We start from the raw sequence: 22,804 nt of genomic DNA, 5'->3' as shown, positions 1-22,804 counted from the left end.
AGAGTGAAAGTGTTAGTTGCTTGGTCATGTCCGACTGTTTGTGACCCTGTGGACCATCGCCAGCCAGACTCCTCTGTCCATGGAATTTTCCAGGCAAGGATACTGAACTGGGTAGCCATTCCCTGCTCCAGGGAATCTTCCTGACCCAGGGATTGAACCCAGGCCTTCTGCATTGAGGGCAAATTCTTTACCCTCTGAGCCACCAGGGAAGCCCTTAATCAAAATCTCCATTCAAAAAACAAAAGATTATTTTTCCTTAGAAAGCAGAGTATGAGGGATAACCCATGAGGATTTTCTAGCATTTGGATATTGGATTCCAGAGGAAGTTTACTGGTGTTAATATGTCTGGGAAGAATGGATCAGAGAAATACAGACATTTTAGCCAATATTAATGCAGGAATATGCCCATCACCAAATAGAAACTGTCTGTTTCTATAGCTCAGTGTCGTTTACATATGGTTCTCTCAACTCTTGTGGCATTTTAATTAATGTTTAAGCCAAAAAAATGAAGTGAGTTTAGTATATATGTTTCTTATCTCTTCTGTAAAAAATAATGAATGTGACGTGAAAGTAGGTTCCAGGAATCCCAAATTAGTATAAATTAGCAGAATGGTTTGGTTACCTGCTGTGGAATTCAGGACAGTCAAATCACATTCAAGGATGGTCTCTACTAGGGTTATGTTCCTTTCTTAAGCAGGTCAACTTAATATCTCTGTGACTTAGATTTCATCCCTGAAAAAAAATGGAAATGACGATAAAATAAAAATTGTTTATTAATATATATTGATCATTTTATATACTCCAAGGTTCATTAAAGTTTCAATCTAGCTGATATTTAAGAGACAGTATTCAATTGTATGTGACTTTTTTAGGGCTGACTTTTTTATTTGCTCCTGGCTCTGAATAAAACTAGTATATTCCAAGAAGAGTAAGATTTTTATGAAGCAATAGGTAAAATGCCAGTTCATCCAACTTGGATAATCACTGATAGAGAATAGCACACTTCAGTGAGGGAGAAAGAAAAAAATAGGGCACAGTGAGTTTGTTAGATTTTATGACCAAGCTATGCTTGGGTGGTTTCAAGTGCCACCCAAAGGGGAAAGAGAAAGGAAATGAGAATATATAACACAATTACATCATCTATAGGCCTTGTAACCATCATTTAGGTCATTTTATGGGTAATGAAACTGGGGCTTTGAGATATTAACTTATCAAAAAGTAAATAGCTACTTCCATTTAGCATATCAGTTCAGTTCAGTTGCTCAGTCGTGTCCGACTCTTTGCAACCCCATGAATCGCAGCACGCCAAGCCTCCCTGTCCATTACCAACTCCCAGAGTTCACTCAAACTCATGTCCATTGAGTCGGTGATGCCATCCAGCCATCTCATCCTCTGGCATCCCCTTCTCCTCCTGCCCCCAATCCCTCCCAGCATCAGGGTCTTTTCCAATGAGTCAACTCTTTGCATGAGGTGGCCAAAGTATTGGAGTTTCAGCTTTAGCATCAGCCCTTCCAATGAACACCAGGACTGACCTCCTTTGGGATGGACTGGTTGGATCTCCTTGCCATCCAAGGGACTCTCATGGGTCTTCTCCAACACCACCGTTCAAAAGCATCAATTCTTCGGCGCTCAGCTTTCTTCACATAGTAAGTCACAAAAGACCATGAGTGTCACTCTGCTAACAGCAACAACAATACAAACACAGACACACACATACACACACACTCATCACTGTTATTATGAACTTACCAGAAATCTAAGAAAGAAAAGAGACCTAAATGTATAAACTCCAGAAAATTCCCCTTTTAAGAGAAAAAAGCTCATGGCTTCTGTCATTCGTGGCAGAATGACAAGAGAAGGAATCCACAGAGAGACAAGAACTTGGACACAGGACACAGAGAAGGTCTGTGTGTACCTGCAAACTGCATTTCATGGATCTCTGCCTAGTGCTGGGCATGTAGTATGCAGAGCCTGTGGGGTGGAGCAAGAGAGCTAGGAGAGATTCCACTGGAGCTGCATGGAGCCTCCCCAGGTGCACAGCAGCTATCCTTTGAGGTGGGAGGGAGCACTACAGGTGGACTGACAGAAACGAACTTGAGGCACTATATGCATTCGCGTCCAGGTAGGTCTTGGAGGCGCTGCAAGGTAGCTGAGGGAAATCTCTCTGAGACATTCCAGCCAGAGAGAAATTTCTGTAATGCAGAAAGCCTATTACATGCCTGGAGAGCAAAGAGAATTCCCCAGCAACCTGAACAATAGTCTGCTGAGCTATAATGCAAAAATATATTTTTAATGATTCAGATAGTTGGTTGCTTGGTTACAAAGTGCAGAGAGCTCTAAAACCTCGCCCATGCTCAGACCCCAAGTCTTGAAGAAGAGTAGTATTGATCCTGCTTGCAAACATTTGAAGTCAGCAGTGAACGAAGTCAAACTAAAGGTACGAGAAAGCCGACTCCCACTGGTCAGATTGACTCAACCCCCTAAACAAGCAGCCTGACATAAAAGGACATCCTCTTCTGGAAAGTAAATATTACTTAGTTCAGTCTCTACTGTTATTTCATACAAAATGTCCAGATACAATAAAAAATTACTAGGCAAGTGAAGAAGGAAGAAAAACGTGACACATGGTCAAGAGAGAAAATAATAATAGAAGCAGACCCACAGATGTCATAAAAGTGACATGAAGTGATGTCACAGATACTGGAATTATCAGACAAGAAGTTAATAATAACTATGATAAAAGTCTTGTGGAAGAGGTAAACAACTTCATGAAGATATACAGATTTTCATCAGAGACCAGGAAACTACTTGAAAAATAGCAAAGTAGGAATGCTAGAGATTTTTTAAAAAATCAACATAAGGAGTGAAGATTGTAGAATTAAGTGAAGGAAAGAATCTGGGAACTTGAACATAGCTGAGTACACAATATGCAGTTGGGACAGGGAAAAATGAGTGAAAACAAAAGAAAGAAAAACAGAATAGACTATTGGGACAAAATGAAATTATCCACTATCCATGTAATTGGACTCCAGAAGAAGAGAAGAGAAACAATGGGGCAGAATAAATATTTGAAGAGATCATAGCTGAGAACTTTTCAAATTTCCTGAAGGACATCAAATAGATCCAATAAGCTTAGGAAATCCCAAGTGGATAAATGCAAAGAAAGCTGCTGCTGCTGCTGCTAAGTCGCTTCACTCATGTCCGACTCTGTGTGACCCCACAGACGGCAGCCCACCAGGCTCCCCCGTCCCTGGGATTCTCCAGGCAAGAACACTGGAGTGGGTTGCCATTTCCTTCTCCAGTGCATGAAAGTGAAAAGTGAAAGTGAAGTCGCTCAGTCTTGTCGGACTCTTCTCGACCCCATGGACTGCAGCGTACCAGGCTCCTCTGTCCATGGGATTTTCCAGGCAAGAGTACTGGAGTGGGTGGCCATTGCCTTCTCCAGAAAAGAAAGTTACACCTGGGTATATCATTGTCAGACTGTGGAAGACCAAAGAAAAGAGAAAATCTTAAAAGCAGCAAAACAAAGAATATGCATTACTAAAAGGGAAAAACATCTCTTGCTAGAAACAATAGATGGAAGAAGTCAGTGGGCCAACTTTTTTAAGGTGCTGGGAAAAAAACTTGTTATAAGTCTGTATATCTTTTTCACTTTATCTTTTTAAAGCAAAGGCAAATAAAAGGCGTATACTGATTAAGAAGCAAGGCCAAAACTGGAACCAGACCTGTCACACCACAGTCAGTTCTGCCTTTACCTCTTTGTAGTTGTTGTTTTTGGGGATATATCATCGGCAATGCCAAACTTTAAATGTTTTAATTTTTGCAGTTTATTTGTATCATAAAAATAATGAATGTCTTTGAACTATGGTGTTGGAGAAGACTCTTGAGAGTCCCTTGGACTACAAGGAGATGCAACCAGTCCATTCTAAAGGAGATCAGTCCTGGGTGTTCATTGGAAGGACTGATGCTAAAGCTGAAACTCCAATACTTTGGCCGCCTCATGTGAAGAGTTGACTCATTGGAAAAGACCCTGATGCTGGGAGGGATTGGGGGCAGGAGGAGAAGGGGACACCAGAGAATGAGATGGCTGGATGGCATCACCGACTCGATGGACATGAGTCTGGGTGAACTCCGGCAGTTGGTGATGGACAGGGAGGCCTGGCGTGCTGTGATTCATGGGGTTACAAAGAGTCAGACACGACTGAGTGACTGAACTGAACTGAATGAATGTCTTATAGAAATTTAATCAGTAAGAGGTATGGAAAGTAAAATCCCTTATTTCTTATCTCCTACAGACTCAAATTTGGGCTTCCCAGGTGACGTTAGTGGTAAAGAACCTGCCTGCCAATACAGAAGACATAAGAGACTCAGGTCCAATCCCTGGGTCAGGAAGATCCTCTGGAGGAGGAAATGACAATCCACTCAGGTAGTCTTGCCAGGAGAATCTCATGGAAAGAGGAGCCTGGCAGACATAGTTCATAGAGTCTCAAAGAGTCAGACACGACTGAAGTGACTTAGCACAGCATAGATTCAAATTGACAAATCTGAAATGATAGACAAGATCTGTTGAAAAGCTCAATGTGGCTCACTTTCCTTGATTTCTTTTTTAGACTTGAGTTGGGAAAAATCATAACAGGCATTCTTGTCAACCCTTCTTTATTAAAGTAAATCCTCATTGGCAATAAAAATATGAAATTCAATACCTTAAATGTGCAAGTTTGAAATATTTTATTTCTAACTCAAAAAAAAAAAAAAAAATCAGAGCAAAATTTTCCAATGAGTTTACCACGACAACACTTAGGTAATTATCTGAGTTATGCGCGTGTGTATGTGAAGTCACTTCAGTTGTGTACTGTTCTTTGCGACCCTATGGATGTGTAGCCTGCTAGGCTCCTCTGTCCATGGGATTTTCCGGGCAAGATTATTGGAGTGTATTGCCATGCCCTTCTCCAGGGGATCTTCTCAACCCAGGGATTGAACCCAAGTCTCTTACGTCTCCCACATTGGCTGGTGAGTTCTTTACCACTAGCACCACCTGGGAAGCCCTATCTGAGTCATAAAAGAAAGCAAAAGTGTGATGTGGTTTCCTCCTTCCAAGTTTACTCTGTTAACTCCAGGTGTCATTACTCTGGTGTTTTCCAGTTTGATGACATGAAGCAGCCTCACTTGCACCATTTTCATTGTGGAGCTGTTAAAGGACAAAAAAGTATTGATGGATAACTTTAAGAGTCACCTACTCCAACTGTAGAATCTCTACTTCTTCAATATCCAGGGACTCAGAGTATACTTAAGTATTTAAAATGTTTTTTTTTTACTGGAGTATGATTGCTTTACAATGTTGTGTTAGTTTCTGCCGTATGATGAAGTGATTAGCTATATGTGTAGCCCCTCCCTCGCAGGCCTGCCTCCCACACCCTCATCCCACCCCTCGAGGCCATCACAGAGCACTGAGCTGAGCTCCCTGTGCTATGCAGCAGCTTCCCACTAGGTATCATTTTACACACCGTAGTGTATACATGTCAGTGCCACTCTCTCAGTTCATCCCACCCTCTCCCTCCCCCAGTGGCCACAAGTCCATTCTCTCCCTTTGCATCTCCATTCCTGCCTTGCAAATAGTTTCATCAGTACCATTTTTCCAAATTCCATATAGATGCACGATCTTTCTTTTTCTCTTTCTGACTTACTTCACTCTGAATGACAGACCCTAGGTCCATCGACATCACTCAAATGACCTAAATCCATTCCTTTTTATGGCTGAATGATATTCCATTGTATATATGCAAACTCCAGGAGATAGTGGAGCACAGAGGAACCTGGCATGCTGCAGTAGTTGGGGTCACAAAGAGTCAGAAATGGCAGTGAGTGGACAACAGCATTATATGTACCACATCTTCTTTTATACTTAAGTATTTTGAGCTCATTATATTCTGGGAAATTCATCCCATCTTTGGGTAGCTCTGACCATTAAATTTCTTCCTTAAGGTGAATCAAAACCTGTTTCCTTTTCACTGATCCCTTATATCCAAAATCTATTTTGGGTGGCCCGAAAGAATATCATGGGACTCATTGGAAAAGAACCTGTTGCTGGGAAAGATTGAAGGCAAAAGGAGAAAAGGGCAGCAAAGGATGAGATAGTTGGATATCATCACCAACTCAGTGGACATGAACTTGGGCAAACTCCAGGAGATAGCAACGGACAGGGAGGTCTGGCGTGCTACAGTCCATGGGGTTGCAAAGAGTCAGACACGACTTAGCAACTGAACAACAACAGCAATAGAATATTAAATTCCTCTTGAGCTATTTGAAACACACTCCCTGTACATTTTTCTCCTCTAGACTAAATCTCTCCAATTCCTCAAAAGTTAACCTTCCTCCACTCTGATTTCTTATCATCTTCCGTGTGTTCTTTTTCCTTTTGAGAGAGGAAAACCCACTTCCCTGCTCTTCAGAGTGAAATGAGACTAATCACTTCCCTCTTTCTAAATAACACACTTTAAATAAAATTTTAACCTGCACTTGATCTCATTTGTACTCAAAGCTCACTGCACCTAAATAATGCCAAATGAAAAATTGATTTATTTTCTTACATATTCCTATATCCTTATTGTAGGAAAGAATTTTCCCAAGCACCTACTTCCATAACTTTTAACTAGTTAAAGTTTTTTTTTTTTTACCTTATACTTGACCAAAATTTCTGCCACTGTGTTATAAACCCACTTGTTTCTAATTATCTCTTGTATCCCTCAAAGTCACCTTAAGTCATATTAAATCACTAAAACCTTTCCATCTTTTATTAAGGACTACTGCATACATTTTAGAACTTGCTTCATAGGTCCTTTTTTCTATACTTATCAAAGCTTTCATTGCATACCTTGATACTCTCTTTGATCTCTCCATCGTTCCTGAAATGGAAGCTATATATTAGATACTGTTAAATATAGTATAACTGACAGAAGTTCATCTTTTCTGAGTAAGCCTCCCTATCCTTTCACTGTCATAAACAAATTTTATTTTGTTGTATTTCTCCTGTTAAAACTTACTTGAATGGCTAAGAAAGTAAAGGAGGTAAGCCCTTCTATGCCCCTCATAGCTGGAGAAAGGGATAGTTGTATGGTCCATTGTGGAAATTCAAAATGAAAAGGATGATTGGAATTTCTTTAAGAATTTTCCTCTTGAGTTTAAATGGGAAAATGTCTGAACCTTTGACAGCGAATGATCTCTGTTCTAATCCAATCCAGTCTCTTCTTTTACTGTCCTCTAAAAATGAAAGTGAAAGAGGAGAGTGAAAAAGTTGGCTTAAAGCTCAACATTCAGAAAACGAAGATCATGGCATCTGGTCCCATCACTTCATGGTAGATAGAGGGGGAAACAGTGGAAACAGTGTCAGACTTTATTTGGGGGGGCTCCAAAATCACTGCAGATGGTGACTGCAGCCATGAAATTAAAAGACGCTTACTCCTTGGAAGGAAAGTTATGACCAACCTAGATAGCATATTCAAAAGCAGAGACATTACTTTGCCAACAAAGGTCCATCTAGTCAAGGCTATGGTTTTTCCAGTGGTCATGTATGGATGTGAGAGTTGGACTGTGAAGAAGGCTGAGCGCCAAAGAATTGATGCTTTTGAACTGTGGTGTTGGAGAAGACTCTTGAGAGTGCCTTGGACTGCAAGGAGATCCAACCAGTCCATTCTGAAGGAGATCAGCCCTGGGATTTCTTTGGAAGGAATGATGCTAAAGCTGAAACTCCAGTACTTCAGCCACCTCATGCGAAGAGTTGACTCGTTGGAAAAGACTCTGATGCTGGGAGGGATTGGGGGCAGGAGGAGAAGGGGACGACAAAGGTTGAGATGGCTGGATGGCATCACTGACTCGATGGACGTGAGTTTGAGTGAACTCCAGGAGTTGGTGATGGACAGGGAGGCCTGGCTTGCTGCGATTCATGGGGTCGCAAAGAGTCAGACACGACTGAACAACTGAACTGAACTGAACTGAACTGCCTCATTGATCTGTGACAGACTGTTTATAGATTTCAGATAATTCTCAGACTTTTTTTCAATAATCAATATTCATACTTTAAGTAGAATCTTCCTCATTAATCATTCCATTTTTCTAGACAACGATCTTTTCATTTTGGTGAAGAATATATAACATAGGTTTATCATTTTAACCATTTTAAAGTGTATAATTCAGTGGCATTAAGTACATTCAGTTGTTGTGCAATCACCATCACTATTTATTTCCAGACATTTTCATCTCAAACAGAAGCCCTATGTACCTATAAACAATAAATATTCTTCATCCACCTACTCCCAACCTCTGATCATCTCTAGAGAGTGATATTTTTAATTTGTTACTGTAGTTTCCAAGTCTCTTTGGCATCTACCATGAACCCTGAGAAGAATGGTCTCTGCCTGCTTGGGAATGGTTTTTCATTGCATGAATCTTAAGGGGCAGTGGGTACATGGACCACACTGGCCTTTGACCAGAAGAGTGTCTTGGGTGTTGTTGGTGTTGTTTTGTTGCTAAGTGGTATCCGACTGTTTTGCAACCCTGTGGACTGTAGCCTGCCAAGCTCCTCTGTCCATGGGATACTTCAAACAAGAATGCTGGACCAGATTCCATTTCCTTCTCCAGGGAATCTTCCTGACCCAGGGATGGAACCCTCATCTCCTGCATTGGCAGGTGGATTCTTTACCACTGAGCTATGAGGGAAACCCAATGTCTTGATTAAGTACTATCAAGCCAGTCCCTATTTCTGTTTACTTCTTTACTTCCCGTGCCCCACTGTTAAACTCCCTTTTTTTGCAGTCCTGGGTGGGGTGGATGTTGAGCTTGCTCATGCTCACTCTGGTAAGGGATGGATGCTACCACACCAACAACAGTAACTTTTCCAATCTTGTAACTCCAGTAACCCCTAAAATGAAAACCACAGGGATCCAGATCCCCGTCGCCACTTCCTATCCCTTCTGTTCTGACCCCTAGGGTGTCTGCACCACTAAACATCAACACCTCTTAAGACTTGTTGATGTGGATTTTTGACCCTCCTCTGGAGGATGTCAACTCTTCTATGCTCTTACCAGCCACCCCCATTCTCCACCTGGAATGCTCTGCCTCATGTCCTCCACACCTCTCCTATTAGAACACCCTGTTTTTACAGCCCAGCCTTTGGCCCATGTGAGGAAGGATATATTTTGACCTTGCGTTACTACAGCTACTTTAAAAAAATAATTTATTTTAATTGGAGGCTAATTACTTTACAACGTTGACATGAATCAGCCATGGATTTACATGTGTCCCCCATTCTGAACCACCTTCCCACCTCCCTCCCCATCCCATCCCTCAGGATTGTCTCAATGCACCAGCTTTGAGTGCCTGTTTCAGGCATCAAACTTGGATTCATCATCTATTTGACATATGGTAATATACATGTTTCAATGCTATTCTCTCAAATTGTCTCACCCTCGCCTTCTCCCACAGAGTCCAAAAGTCTGTACTTTACATCTGTGTCTCTTTTGGTGTCTCATATATAGGGTCATCATTACCATCTTTCTAAATTCCATATAAATGCGTTAGTATACTGTATTGGTGTTTTTATTTCTGATTTACTTCACTCTGTGTAATAGGCTCCAGTTTCATCCACCTCATTAGAACTGATTCAAATGTATTCTTTTTAATGGCTGAGTAATAGTCCATTGTGTATATGTACCACAGCTTTCTTATCCATTCGTCTGCCAATGGACATCTAGGTTGCTTCCATGTCCTAGCTATTGTAAACAGTGCTGCGATGTACATTGGGATACACGTGTCTCTTTCAATTCTGGTTTCCTCAATGTGTATGCCCAAAAGTGGGATTGCTGGGTCATATGGCAGTTCATTATAGGGACTGGAATGCAAAAGTAGGAAGTCAAGAAACACCTGGAGTAACAGGCAAATTTGGCCTTGGAATATGGAATGAAGCAGGGCAAAGGCTAATAGAGTTTTGCCAAGAGAACACACTGGTCATAGCAAACACCCTCTTCCAACAACACAAAAGAAGACTCTACACATGGACATCACCAGATGGTCAACACCGAAATCAGATTGATTATATTCTTTGCAGCCAAAGATGGAGAAGCTCAATACAGTCAACAAAAACAAGACCAGGAGCTGACTGTGGCTTAGATCATTAACTCCTTATTGCCAAATTCAGACTTAAATTGAAGAAAGTAGGGAAAACCACTAGGTATGACCTAAATCAAATCCCTTATTATTACACAGTGGAAGTGAGAAATAGATTTAAGGGACTAGATCTGATAGACAGAGTGCCTGATGAACTATGGACGGAGGTTCGTGACATTGTACAGGAGACAGGGATCAAGACCATCCCCATGGAAAAGAAATGCAAAAAAGCAAAATGGCTGTCTGGGAAGACCTTACAAATAGCTGTGAAAAGAAGAGAAATGAAAAGCAAAGGAGAAAAGGAAAGATATAAGCATCTGAATGCAGAGTTCCAAAGAATAGCAAGAAGAGATAAGAAAGCCTTCTTCAGCGATCAATGCAAAGAAATAGAGGAAAACAACAGAATGGGAAAGACTAGAGATCTCTTCAGGAAAATTAGAGATATCAAGGGAACATTTCATGCAAAGATGGGCTCGATAAAGGACAGAAATGGTATGGACCTAACAGAAGCAGAAGATATTAAGAAGAGGTGGCAAGAATACACAGAAGAACTGTACAAAACAGATCTTCACGACTAAGATAATCACGATGGTGTGATTACTCACCTAGAACTGGAATGTGAGTTCAAGAGGGCCTTAGAAAGCATCACTACAAACAAAGCTAGTGGAGGTGATGGAATTCCAGTGGAGCTATTCCAAATCCTGAAAGATGATGCTGTGAAAGTGCTGCACTTAATATGCCAGCAGTGGCCACAGGACTGGAAAAGGTCAGTTTTCATTCCAATCCCAAAGAAAGGCTATGCCAAAGAATGTTCAAACTACCGCACAATTGCACTCATCTCACATGCTAAGAGTAGGTCACGACTGAGCGACTTCACTTTCACTTTTCACTTTCATGCATTGGAGAAGGAAATGGCAACCCACTCCAGTGTTCTTGCCTGGAGAATCCCAGGGACAGAGGAGCCTAGTGAGCTGCCATCTATGGGGTCGCACAGAGTCGGACACGACTGAAGCAACTTAGCAGCAGCAGCAGCAGCACACGCTAATAAAGTAATGCTCAAAATTCTCCAAGCCAGGCTACAGCAATACGTGAACCGTGAAATTCCAGATGTTCAAGCTGGTTTTAGAAAAGGCAGAGGAATCAGAGATCAAATTGCCAACATCCACTGGATCATGGATAAAGCAAGAGAGTTCCAGAAAAACATTTATTTCTGCTTTATTGACTATGCCAAAGCCTTTGACTGTGTGGATCACAATAAACTGTGAAAAATTCTGAAAGAGATGGGAATACCAGACAACCTGACCTGCCTCTTGAGAAACCTATATGCAGATCAGGAAGCAACAGTTAGAACTGGACATGGAACAACAGACTGGTTCCAAATAGGAAAAGGAGTTCATCAAGGCTGTATATTGTCACCCTGCTTATTTAACTTCTATGCAGAGTACATCATGAGAAACGCTGGGCTGGAAGAAGCATAAGCTGGAATCAAGATTGCCGGGAGAAATATCAATCACCTCAGATATGCAGATGACACCACCCTTATGGCAGAAAGTGAGGAGGAACTAAAAAGCCTCTTGATGAAAGTGAAAGTGGAGAGTGAAAAAGTTGGCTTAAAGCTCAACATTCAGAAAACGAAGATCATGGCATCTGGTCCCATCACTTCATGGGAGATAGATGGGAAACAGTGGAAACAGTGTCAGACTTTATTTGGGGGGGCTCCAAAATCACTGCAGATGGTGACTGCAGCCATGAAATTAAAAGACGCTTACTCCTTGGAAGAAAAGTTATGACCAACCTAGATAGCATATTGAAAAGCAGAGACATTACCTTGCCAACAAAGGTCCGTCTAGTCAAGGCTATGGTTTTTCCTGTGGTCATGTATGGATGTGAGAGTTGGACTCTGAAGAAGGCTGAGCACTGAAGAATTGATGCTTTTGAGCTGTGGTGTTGGAGAAGACTCTTGAGAGTCCCTTGGACTGCAAGGAGATCCAACCAGTCCATTCTGAAGGAGATCAGCCCTAGGATTTCTTTGGAAGGAATGATGCTAAAGCTGAAACTCCAGTACTTTTGCCACCTCATGCGAACAGTTGACTCGTTGGAAAAGACTCTGATGCTGGGAGGGATTGGGGGCAGGAGGAGAAGGGGACGCCAGAGGATGAGATGGTTGGATTGCATCACCGACTCGATAGACGTGAGTCTGAGTGAACTCCGGGAGTTGGTGATGGACAGGGAGGCCTGGCGTGCTTCGATTCATGGGGTCGCCAAGAGTCGGACACGACTGAGCGACTGAACTGAACTGAATGGCAGTTCTATTTTCAGTTTTTTAAGACATCTCCACACTGCTCTCCATAGTGGCTGTACTATTTTGCATTCCCACCACCAGTGTGAGAGGGTTCCCTTTTCTCCACACCCTCCCCAGCATTTATTGTTTGCAGGCTTTTTGATAGCAGCCATTCTAACCAGCATGAGACGGTACCTCATTGTGTCTACAGCTATTTTTTAAAAAAGCTTTCATGTCCTTTTATGTTTGTATGCAATTCAGCTGACCATCTTAGTTACAAGAATTTACTTTTAGTATGATTTTTTTAACAGTGAAAGTGAATTTTGGCATGTTATTTCTCGTGATGCCTGTCACCTAACATTTACTTATAAAAGAAGGATCAAAAGTAGCTTAAGGAAAATCATATGAAATAAAACCAGATACCTTTTTATTCTACTATACCCTGGAAACGAAGAAAACTCCCTGCACTGAGCTTCACTGAGGACACCATCCTGATCATAGTCTACTAGAAGAGACGACAGGACTGATAAAGAAACCCAGACAATCACAAGACACATGTAACATTTATCCCAAAGATAACTCTCTTATCTTGTTTCCAGGATTTTTCAGTACCTCAGTGAGTAGATTTGTGCTCTAAAAGCCCATGTCTGTGATTGACACAAAATCAGATTTGCCCGGGGTGGTTCAGAAATTCAGTCTCCTAAAACTAAAGTTGGGTAAATAGCAAAATAGTTTTGAAAATAACCCTTAAGGATATTTTTATGAGGAGCCATAAAAAGACTACTTCCACATTACTAGAGATTTTAATGAAGACTTTATAATGCAGAACATGTGTGACTCAATGGATTCATCTCTTTTCTAGACAGAGATTAAACTAATTTTTTTGTTGTGGTTGTTAAATTCATTTATACCCCTTCCATACCTGGGGACTAAGGAGAAACAGACAGGAGCCAGGGTTATTTCAGAGGTTTTCAGGACAAAGGCAGCTCTATACTTCCCCTCTAAATGTATATCTAGTGTTCAGAGCTGTAATCAGAGCCTGTCCTCCTAGCCTTGGGGAGGTGAAGAGGTAATTTTACTATTGATATAGTTGAATGGGTTAACCTTCAAGAATTCTGTGTGTACGTGCTCGGTCACGTCCAACTCTTTGTGACCCCATGGATGTAGCCCACCAGGCTCTTCTGTCCATGGAATTTTCCAGACAAGAAAATTGGGGTGGGTTGCCATTTCCTTCTCCAGGGGATCTTCCTGACCCAGGGATCAAACCCATGTCTCCTGTGTCTCCTGCATTGGAAGGTGGTTTCTTTATCACTGAGCCACCTGGAAAACCCCTCAATAATTCTATAGCCTATAAATAAATTAGTCTTCTATCTTCTATTTAGTGTATTTTGGCAAGGTGGGCCTGCATGTCTTTTTATGTTACTGGAATCCAGACAATGAATACTTTTCAGAATGGCCACATTAGGACTTCTTTCTTTCTTTTTTTTTAATTTGTAAACATGACATAGAATATATATTCTGAGAAATTTTTCCCAGTACAGCACCTCTAAGATTATGATTTACAGTGTTTTAAGAGTCTTTTTGGACACGACTGAGTGACTAACACTTTCACTTTTTCTTCTTTGTTAAGTGTAATTGACCTTACAGGAAAATTATGGGAATTTGTAGAGGGCAGACACAGTTGTCAGCCAGCAGCCCATCTGAATGGACATACACTGGTGTTGTTTACCCTCCTGCTGCATGCTAGGTCACTTCAGTTATGTCTGACTCTTTGCAGCTCCATGACTGTAGCCCACCACGCTCCTCTGTCCATGATATTCTCCAGGAAAGGATACTGTACTGGGTTGTCATTTCGTCCTCCAGGTAATCTTCCCAACTGAGTGATCAAATGCAAGTCTCTTATGTCTTCTGCATTGGCAGACAGGTTCTTTACCATCCTGGTGGTTTAGAGGCTGATTTTAGAAAATGGGTTTTAATGGGTCACCTGTGTGCATTTAAAAGTAAAAGCCTAGAACGCAGCAAATATGGACTGTAGGACGAAAGACCTAGAATAAATTCAGAAGATTGATGCTTTTGAACTGTGGTGTTGGAGAAGACTCTTGAGAGTCCCTTGGACTGCCAGGAGATCCAACCAGTCCATCCTAAAGGAAATCAGTCCTGGGTGTTCATTGGAAGGACTGATGTTGAAGCTGAAACTCCAATACTTTGGCCACCTGATGCGAAGAGCTGACTGATTGGAAAAGACCCTGATGCTGGGAAAGATTCAGGGCAGGAGGAGAAGGGGACTACAGAGGATGAGATGGTTGGATGGCATCACCGACTTAATGGACATGAGTTTGGGTGGACTCCAGGAGTTAGTGATGGACAGAGAGGCCTGGCATGCTGCGGTTCATGGGGTCGAAAAGAGTCAGACACGACTGAACGACTGAACTGAACTGAACTGAGTAATATAAATTAAAAATAGATAAGGTAAAAACTGACCCATCAACCTGGGAGATTTTTAAGTTGGTTTTCAGTAACTGATAGATCAAGAATTATTGTGAAATATGTTTCCTTTTTTTTTAAAGAAACAACTTTTGACTTGGATGATACTCTCTTTATGTCTTTGTTTTCTATTTTATTATTTTCTCTACGTATCCTTTACTGTCTCCTTCCTTATCTTTTTTGGGGGGGGATGAAGAAATTCAGTAGAGTACAAAATAAACCCAAGGCATTAATAAATCCTGGCATAAAAAAGCAATTTGAAAACAATTAAGAGGTAAATGGATGTAGATGTTCTATATTATTTATTGTTATGAAATGACATTATTTTCACTTATAAATATATGCACAAAAAACATTTGAAACAAAATTATACTTTTATACTTATCAAAGCCCTGTAATATAAAATAATTTGGTTATTTATTATTATTATTTGGTAATTTATTATTTTTGGCTCTGCTCTTTTGTGACCAAATTTAATCCTTAAAGACCATTTGCGTAAAACTTAGGTGATTCTCGTGGTTCTTTTGTTCAAATGAATGACGTAACACATATTCTTGCTTTTGGGAAATGTTTTCCATGGAAGGATTTCTCTTTGGTCTGATTCCCAAATTTAAAACACCTCTCTCAAAATCTGTTTCAAATAAGAGAAATTATATGGCTCAGGCTGCTACAATCAATTGTGGTTCCCCCAGGTATCTTGAATACCACCAGCAGTGAAGACTTTTATTTTCTGAAGTTTATTAGGTGGCATTAAAACTCATGACAGATAATGATAGATAGCAAATGATTGGGTAGCATGTGTTTGTGTGTTTTGTGGTCACAATTTAAGTTAAAATTCCACTCTTCAAAGTTAAGATTAGAGGTAAAGTCCACCTGGGTATTTGAGAACCATTATTGATGACAGAGGGTGACAGTGTCAGAGCAAAATTTTTCTTAGTGCTAAGACCTGCATGAAAGAGGAAATTGCTTTTTAGAGAAAAATTGTAGAGACAGGTACATAACAGTGGCTATCAAAAAACACACATTTTAAAAATATGTCCCTGGAAGCCAAAGCATGTGCTTCCCAACAAGTTCTTGTCACCTAGAATCCCAATCTAGTTAGTTCAAGAAGAGCCAAACTCTCTAGAGATGCCTTCCTAGAGTAGGGCTCCGTAGGCCTATGGTCTACAACCTACTCTGCAAGTAATTGAAAATTAATAGCAGTATTTTGCAAATGACTGTAAATCCATCTTTCTTCCTACTGTGGTCTTTTACTGTTTCTTTTCTTTTGTGTGATTTTTTTCATCATTTATGTTATATTTTTCTTATAAGCAAGAGGTAAAAATATTCTCTCTTCTCTGAACTTTCATTCTTTCCCCTAATCTTTCAATATCAAGGAACAGAGAACAATTTGTCTCTCTCTACACCCATCTTGGGAGAGTGAATCTTCCAGCAAAGACCTTATGGAATTGCACACACATCAGCACAAGGTTCACCTTCATTATTGGTTCAGATTCCTCTGGGTCATGTAGAAAAGAGAAGTTGCTAGTAATTTTTTAGGATGTGATGTTTTCCTGATGAAACGCAGAAGGCAGATCACAACATAGCATGTACCATACACCATGAGAGGATCTCCGCACAGGAGGGTTTGCCTGTGGCAGTTCTGTTGAGCCTGTGTCCTAAAATACTTATTAAAAACATGACTTTCAAAAGTGTTTCTAGATGATGCGGTACCTGGCCCTACCACGCATGGGTCAGATTTTCTGGAAATGCAGTCTGAGGGGTGCCCGAGCTTCACCACAGCATGCACAGCATGGAATCCTTCTTAATAACTCTGTTAAAGGCGAATAATATACCATGTGAAGCCTTCTCTCACCAGCATCCAGAGACCTCGCTCTGAGAAAGCGACAAATGCCCCAACTCCACTCCTCCTGTGTATCAGTCCCTCAAAGGACAGGAATAATCCTGCAGCTGAATTTTTAGGGAGGGAGCAGCAGGAACTGTCTTTAGTGGCAAAAAAAAGGAAAATATGTTCCATATCTGTATTTTTAAAAAAGAAGAGTTCCAAAGGACTTAATATGAAAACATGGACACGTTAGTGTATGATGCCTATAACTAAAAATTATAGTGGGTTTCAATTTCAAGCCACATCCTCAGATTTGGAGGACATAACACATCTTCACACTTTTTGTGACTCACTCTGTTTTTACCTTAACTGCCCACTGATGAGGAGGAAGAAAACCTCACCTCAGTTGCCCTTGGGGCTCTCCTCTCCCATTAGAGCTGTGCCATCATTCCAAAATATTTTCCAAGGTCAGGGATGGTGCAGAGGTTCTGTGGTCATGGGTAACCAGGAGATGCACTGAGTTACTTGTCTGCATGGCCCCTTGCACTTGGGGTACACCTGTATCCTTTAAGCTGTCTACAGACCCCTCTGTCTAGAAGAACCAGCAGTGGCTAGATCCAGGGCTGGGATCCCTACTGCTCTGAAGCCCATTATTGTTTCTTCTTTCCTTCCTGTACCTCTTCCCACTCTGGGAGGTGTTTCTTTCTCGCTTGGGGCATGAAATTAGTGGTATTTTGTCCTGTGGCTATCCAAGGTTCTGCATATACTGGAAAATCTTTTCTTCCTTTTATCTCATCTGCTAATTACTCCTAAGGTATGAAGCTTTGGGAAAATAAAAGCCAGAAAGATTTGCAAGCTAATTCTGCATTGGCCCTGTCATCTTTTCTCTGAGGTAATGAAACAGAAACTCAACTCTCAGTTTGAATAAGTGGAAGGAATAGGAGGAGGAAGGGAAAACACAAAATGGATTCTAGCCACAAAAGTCAACATGAAAAGAAAATCAAATAATATAAGAAGTTCTCTCCTGCATATGGTAACTTCGATGCAGATGCTTCAGGGAGGCATTCTCTAGCTAGTGTAGGGGACCCCCTTTAGGGCTTCAGGTAGTACCCTGATGACTCTTTCTGTCATAATGCTTTACTAAAATTGCCTAACACGGAAGTAACAAACGGGCAACAGTGGGTCTGCACGGCCAACAGCAACAGTCCCAGGAAGCGAGCTGCTGTGGCTCGCCCCCCACACCTCTGCACGACGGGCACCTCCAGGTGGCCACCGTCTCATCCTTTACTCAGCCGGCGGGCACTTGCATTTGTGAGCCCTGGTCTAAGTTTGTAAGTTTCAAGTTCTAGGATATCAGGGAGGGTCTCTCGTTCATTTACAACAGACACAGAGTCTATTGCATATTAGGACTCGACATACGTGTCTAAAATGAATAGATTCAAATCCTTCTCCCTGCCGGAAAAAAAAAAAAAAGAATTTTATTTTTATTCAACTCTGCTTTGTTCCCTCCTTCAAAAAAAGATTTGATGTGTTTCTATGACTATTGTGCCATTTTCCCACCATGTACAAAGTCAAGAGGCTTAAGTGTTATTGTCAGTGGTCTCATTCAAGGGGACATAACACAGAAGACATACTTATGGGACTCCTTGGCCTCCCGGAGCCAACCTGTCCAGAGCCAGGGATGCCTTTTCTAACACGTACACACACACACACACACACACACACCTCACACATACACAACACACAAAAGCACACATCACACACATCATACACCCCCACCATCACCACCTTGTATCTTGGCTATGTAGAGAGTTATTTTTGATGCATATGTCTTATCAGCCTTCACATCTAGAATGTGAGTGCCAGGAAAGAAGACAGAAGAGTTTTTTCTGTCGTAGCCTTAATCCCCGCACAGAAAAGGGCACTCAATACATGTGAACGGAAATAAAAGACCAACACCCGTCATTTAAATCCAGGACAGTTCTCAGGAGTACAATTCTAGGGCATCAAAATATACCTTACTTCAGCCTCTATCCTGTCCAACGCCCCCAAACCACTTTGCAAACCCATTTATTCCTAGCATACCATATAAGTCACTGCATCTTTTTTCCCTCTTCCAAGTCTCCAGTTTTCTCTTTTTTAGCCATTCCTATTGAGTAAATTTATTGTGAGAGAGTCTGCCCAGTTTTTCAAATGACAGATAAGTGTTATGCTCAACTATTCATGGCACTGATTCAATAAGCATTTATTGAACTGCTTTTATTTGCCGGGTGCCCAGCTAGGTACCAGGGCTGGAGAGGTGAATGAGACAGGCAGCCCACATTCTCTAAAGGAGGCCACAGAGATCTATCCCCAGGGAAGTGGTGAGCTTGGAGCGCTGTCCCCACACCCCAAATACAACTTTTCCTGTCTGGTGAACTGCTGAGGACTTATGATGAGTTTCCTGGACAACCGGAACCAAACCCAGCTTCCCAGGGCTTTGGGTACCTTCTCAAGCTGGGTGTAGCCTGGGCGAATATTTTCTCTAGAATTTCATTTCCCTCTCAGCATTTCCCATTTTTTCTCCTATTGGTCACATTACTGTGCCCAGCTGTCTCTCTCTTTTCGTCTCAACCAGCTGTCTTTGGGGAAGATCTCATGTTTCCCCGATGTGCACAAGTTGGGATTTGCTCATGGTCCCCGCTCTCTGTCACTGAGTCAAACCTGTTAAATGAGATAATTTATGTGCCAACACTCTGTACAAGGCAGACACGTGAACATTACCTCTCTTCTCTCTTCATCCCTGAAGAGCCAAGGCTGAAATTGCTTTTTGTGAGATGGAGCACTCTCATTCTCGGGGCCTGTGTTTGTTTCCATGTCTCTGTCTCTTCACCACCTTTGCTGAGACTGACAGATGTTCCAATTAATGCCAACGCCCCTCCCACCAAATGTAAGGGGGGGAAAAAGAGGCCTGAAAACTGTAACCAACTCATAAAGGCAGTTCTCTGAGCATATACCGTGAAAAAGATCCGACGACCAAAAGAAGTTGAATTTTTTCTGCACTAGTTCACCTTTTGGTCACGAAAGCCTTTCTTCAGTCGTAAAGGAGTTTACACTTTGCTCTGTTTGGGTTTTTTTCCTTGACAGCCCCTTAATCAGGTTTCCTCTGGTTGTCTGGTGTGTGGGTGGCTGAAGGGACTTCTCTGGAGGCTGTGGGATGAAACGGCCCTCTCGAAGAGAGATGTGCAAATAAAGCTTACCGCCCATTCCAAGCATAGAGCCTAATGAGTCATTGCAATTTTAGGAAGCGTATTAATCTACATGATGCCTGAGCCAGAAAGCAGAATTTTCTCAACTGAGAGAGTTGAAAATAGTCTTTGTTACAGGCAACGAGACACTCTTCTCCCTCTTGGCCTATAAATCATCTGCCGGCTCCACACTGGGAAGGCGCTGACATCAGTCCCTGTTGGCCAGAGACGGAGTTGTTTCAAGGATAACAGGATAAATTCCTATTGCCCAGCACCCCTGGAACCACAACACAGAGTATTTAATTCACATAAGTCATTGAATGATCAGCTCTTACCAAAGCATTTACTACTGGCTCAGTTGCTTCATTATGTGCAACTGTCCTTAAGGCATGATGCTCCAGTAACACTTAGAACTTGACCCAGGCTCACAGATTCAGGGGAGAGATCTGCTGCTGTGGACCCCAGCTGGGCTTTCCACAAAATGATTAAATCTTACCTGGGGATGGCACTTCTGCTTCATGAAAATTCCTTTTATATTTGTTGTGCTTCCACTATCTTTCAAGCTGTCTTCATTGACTAAAGTCCAGCCAAAGAAAATCACAGAGCAAGAAAAACTATGCTTCTGGTTGAAATCCCTTCAGCTTTTTGGAGCACTGGTAACTTAGTTGCATGTAAAAAATTTCTCAGCCTGCCTTAGTTATTTTGCTTAGTGATTGAATCAGCTATTTGTCCGCCCCCCCTTTTTTCTCTTTTCTTTTCCTTTTCAAACTTCTTTTCCCTCTCTGCCTCCCTCCCTCCCTTCCATGTTTTTTTCATTAGATAACCTAAGATGTATCTTTGATTCTCCAAGTGTCTAGAAACCAAATGACATGAAAAATTAATAATGTTAGAATATTTCTCTTTTTAAAAAATTCAGGGAGTCTTTGTGCTGCCTTTATAACAAAATGCATGAACAAAACGAGGTTTTACTTTATTATGAAGTTTCCCACATCTAGCTTAGAAAGCACAGAGGATCAGACCAACTCCACTATCTCTCAGATAAAGGAGAAGTTTCCCTATCTGATTCCATTGTAATATTAATATGGTGAAAGAGGATTCTGGAAAATATACAACTCTGAGCTTATAAAAATCGATTTCCCGCCTTGTAAGGCTTCAGCCAGAATTAAGACCGTGGCCTAAGGTCCAGACTGTACTCAGCCCTTACAAATGGCCTTGTAGCAATTCGGGGTGGAATTTTTAAGACTTTAAGTTGTCTCCTTTCAGAGGGAAGAAGGCAGAGGGAAGAAAAAAAAACCTGCTTTACATTTGAAAAGCTCACTTTCTGAAAGGGCTGGTTCCCCGCTGGGAGAGCCTCAGATGGGGTTGGCGGTGGATTTGTAAAGGCATCACTCTAATCTCCGTGCAGACAAGATAAATGCTGCTTTACATCTGAAGTCTCTTCTCTGTCCTAAAATCTATACGTTGTTTGCAGTTATGTAAAATTTACACAGGAAAAAAAAATTTTCTTTTATTAAGAGCAGTTTTTATATCATAGGTATTTTTCTTCTGGAACACTTTTCCTGCTAAAATATTCAATTGACTTGAGGACTCTCTGCTCCAATATAAATGTTAGTAGATGTAAATGGCAGGAAATTCTGTGATCATTCGCCCCATTTATTCAGACAATTAACTCAACTTGGAATTCAATTGTGCAATCTGTGAAGGCAAGCGTCATGTGTTTTTTGTAAGAATATCTTTCTGGATAAGGTAAAATTCAGATTTTGAACTGATGAATTATGAAATTGCTTGCAGATATTCTAACTTCTCTTTATACTTCTTACTTCCTGCAGTCAGGAATGACATGCTTCAAATCTTGTGCTCTTATATCACAGAAGTAAAATTACCATAAATTGTTTTCCTTTCAAACTGGGACAGTTTAAAGAATGAAAGGGGCCCTTGTTATTCATATGGCAACAGCAGGCAGAAACCTGGACTGTCCGAGCAAATGTGCACATGAGGGATTGAGTTTTTAAATCTGAAAATAAATCAGCACTATATAAACATGTTCTGGCCCATCCCACTGCATTTTTTAAAATGCACTTTTTTGGTGTAAAAGTGTAATTAATTTCAAAAAAAAAAAACAAGAAAATACATTTAAGTGTATAGAAGAATGAAATACTCCTACTTTCATTTCCAGAGATAATCCCTGTTATTATCTTGATGTATATTACCCCAGAACTGAAATAAATACCCGTATGTCACATTTATGTTTATACACACATATACATATCTAGTAGGAAAGGAAAAACTTTTTCCTCAGTCCTCTTAGGGTCCCTCGGTTGATCTGGAATTAAACTGACAAAGACAGATTAACAGAAGAAAAGCCTGTGAATTTCTTTAATAGAAGTTTCTGGAGCTTCTCTGGTGGCTCAGATGGTAAAGAATCTGCCTGCAATGCAGGAGACACAGGTTCTATATCCCTGGATTGGGAAAATCCCCTGGAGAAGAACACAGCAACCCACTCCAGTATTCTTGCCTGGAGAATCCCATAGACAGAGGAGCCTGGTAGGCTATAGTCCATGGGGTTGCAAAGAGTTGGACACGACTGAAAGACTAATACTTCACTTGCAATACAAGTTTTACATGAGCCTTCATAAAGAAATGAAGACCTGAAGAAACAACCAAGTTGAATAGTTTTATTCTAGGTTTGGTGAAGAGTGGAAGGTTGTGGAGAAATATTATAGGGCAAGAACAGGAGCTAAGTGTGGTGAAGTAGGGGAGATTCAGCAAGGCCCATGTATTCAGTCTTCTCTGAGCGCTTCCATCCTGGAGCTAAGGAGGCTCCTTTCC

General features: G+C 41.2%; 1 protein-coding gene across 1 annotated transcript in view; it reads left to right on the top strand.

The window, feature by feature from the left end:
- SLC35F1 (solute carrier family 35 member F1) overlaps positions 1 to 22,804 on the top strand; it is a 423,273-nt gene that overhangs the window by 275,266 nt on the left and 125,203 nt on the right. The window lies entirely within an intron of this gene.

This window comes from Bos indicus, chromosome 9, assembly GCF_029378745.1.
Source record: "Bos indicus isolate NIAB-ARS_2022 breed Sahiwal x Tharparkar chromosome 9, NIAB-ARS_B.indTharparkar_mat_pri_1.0, whole genome shotgun sequence".
In the NCBI taxonomy this organism is placed as follows: domain Eukaryota; kingdom Metazoa; phylum Chordata; class Mammalia; order Artiodactyla; family Bovidae; genus Bos; species Bos indicus.
Note: the sequence above shows the minus strand (reverse complement) of the source record. Positions and strands in the feature narration are given on the sequence as shown.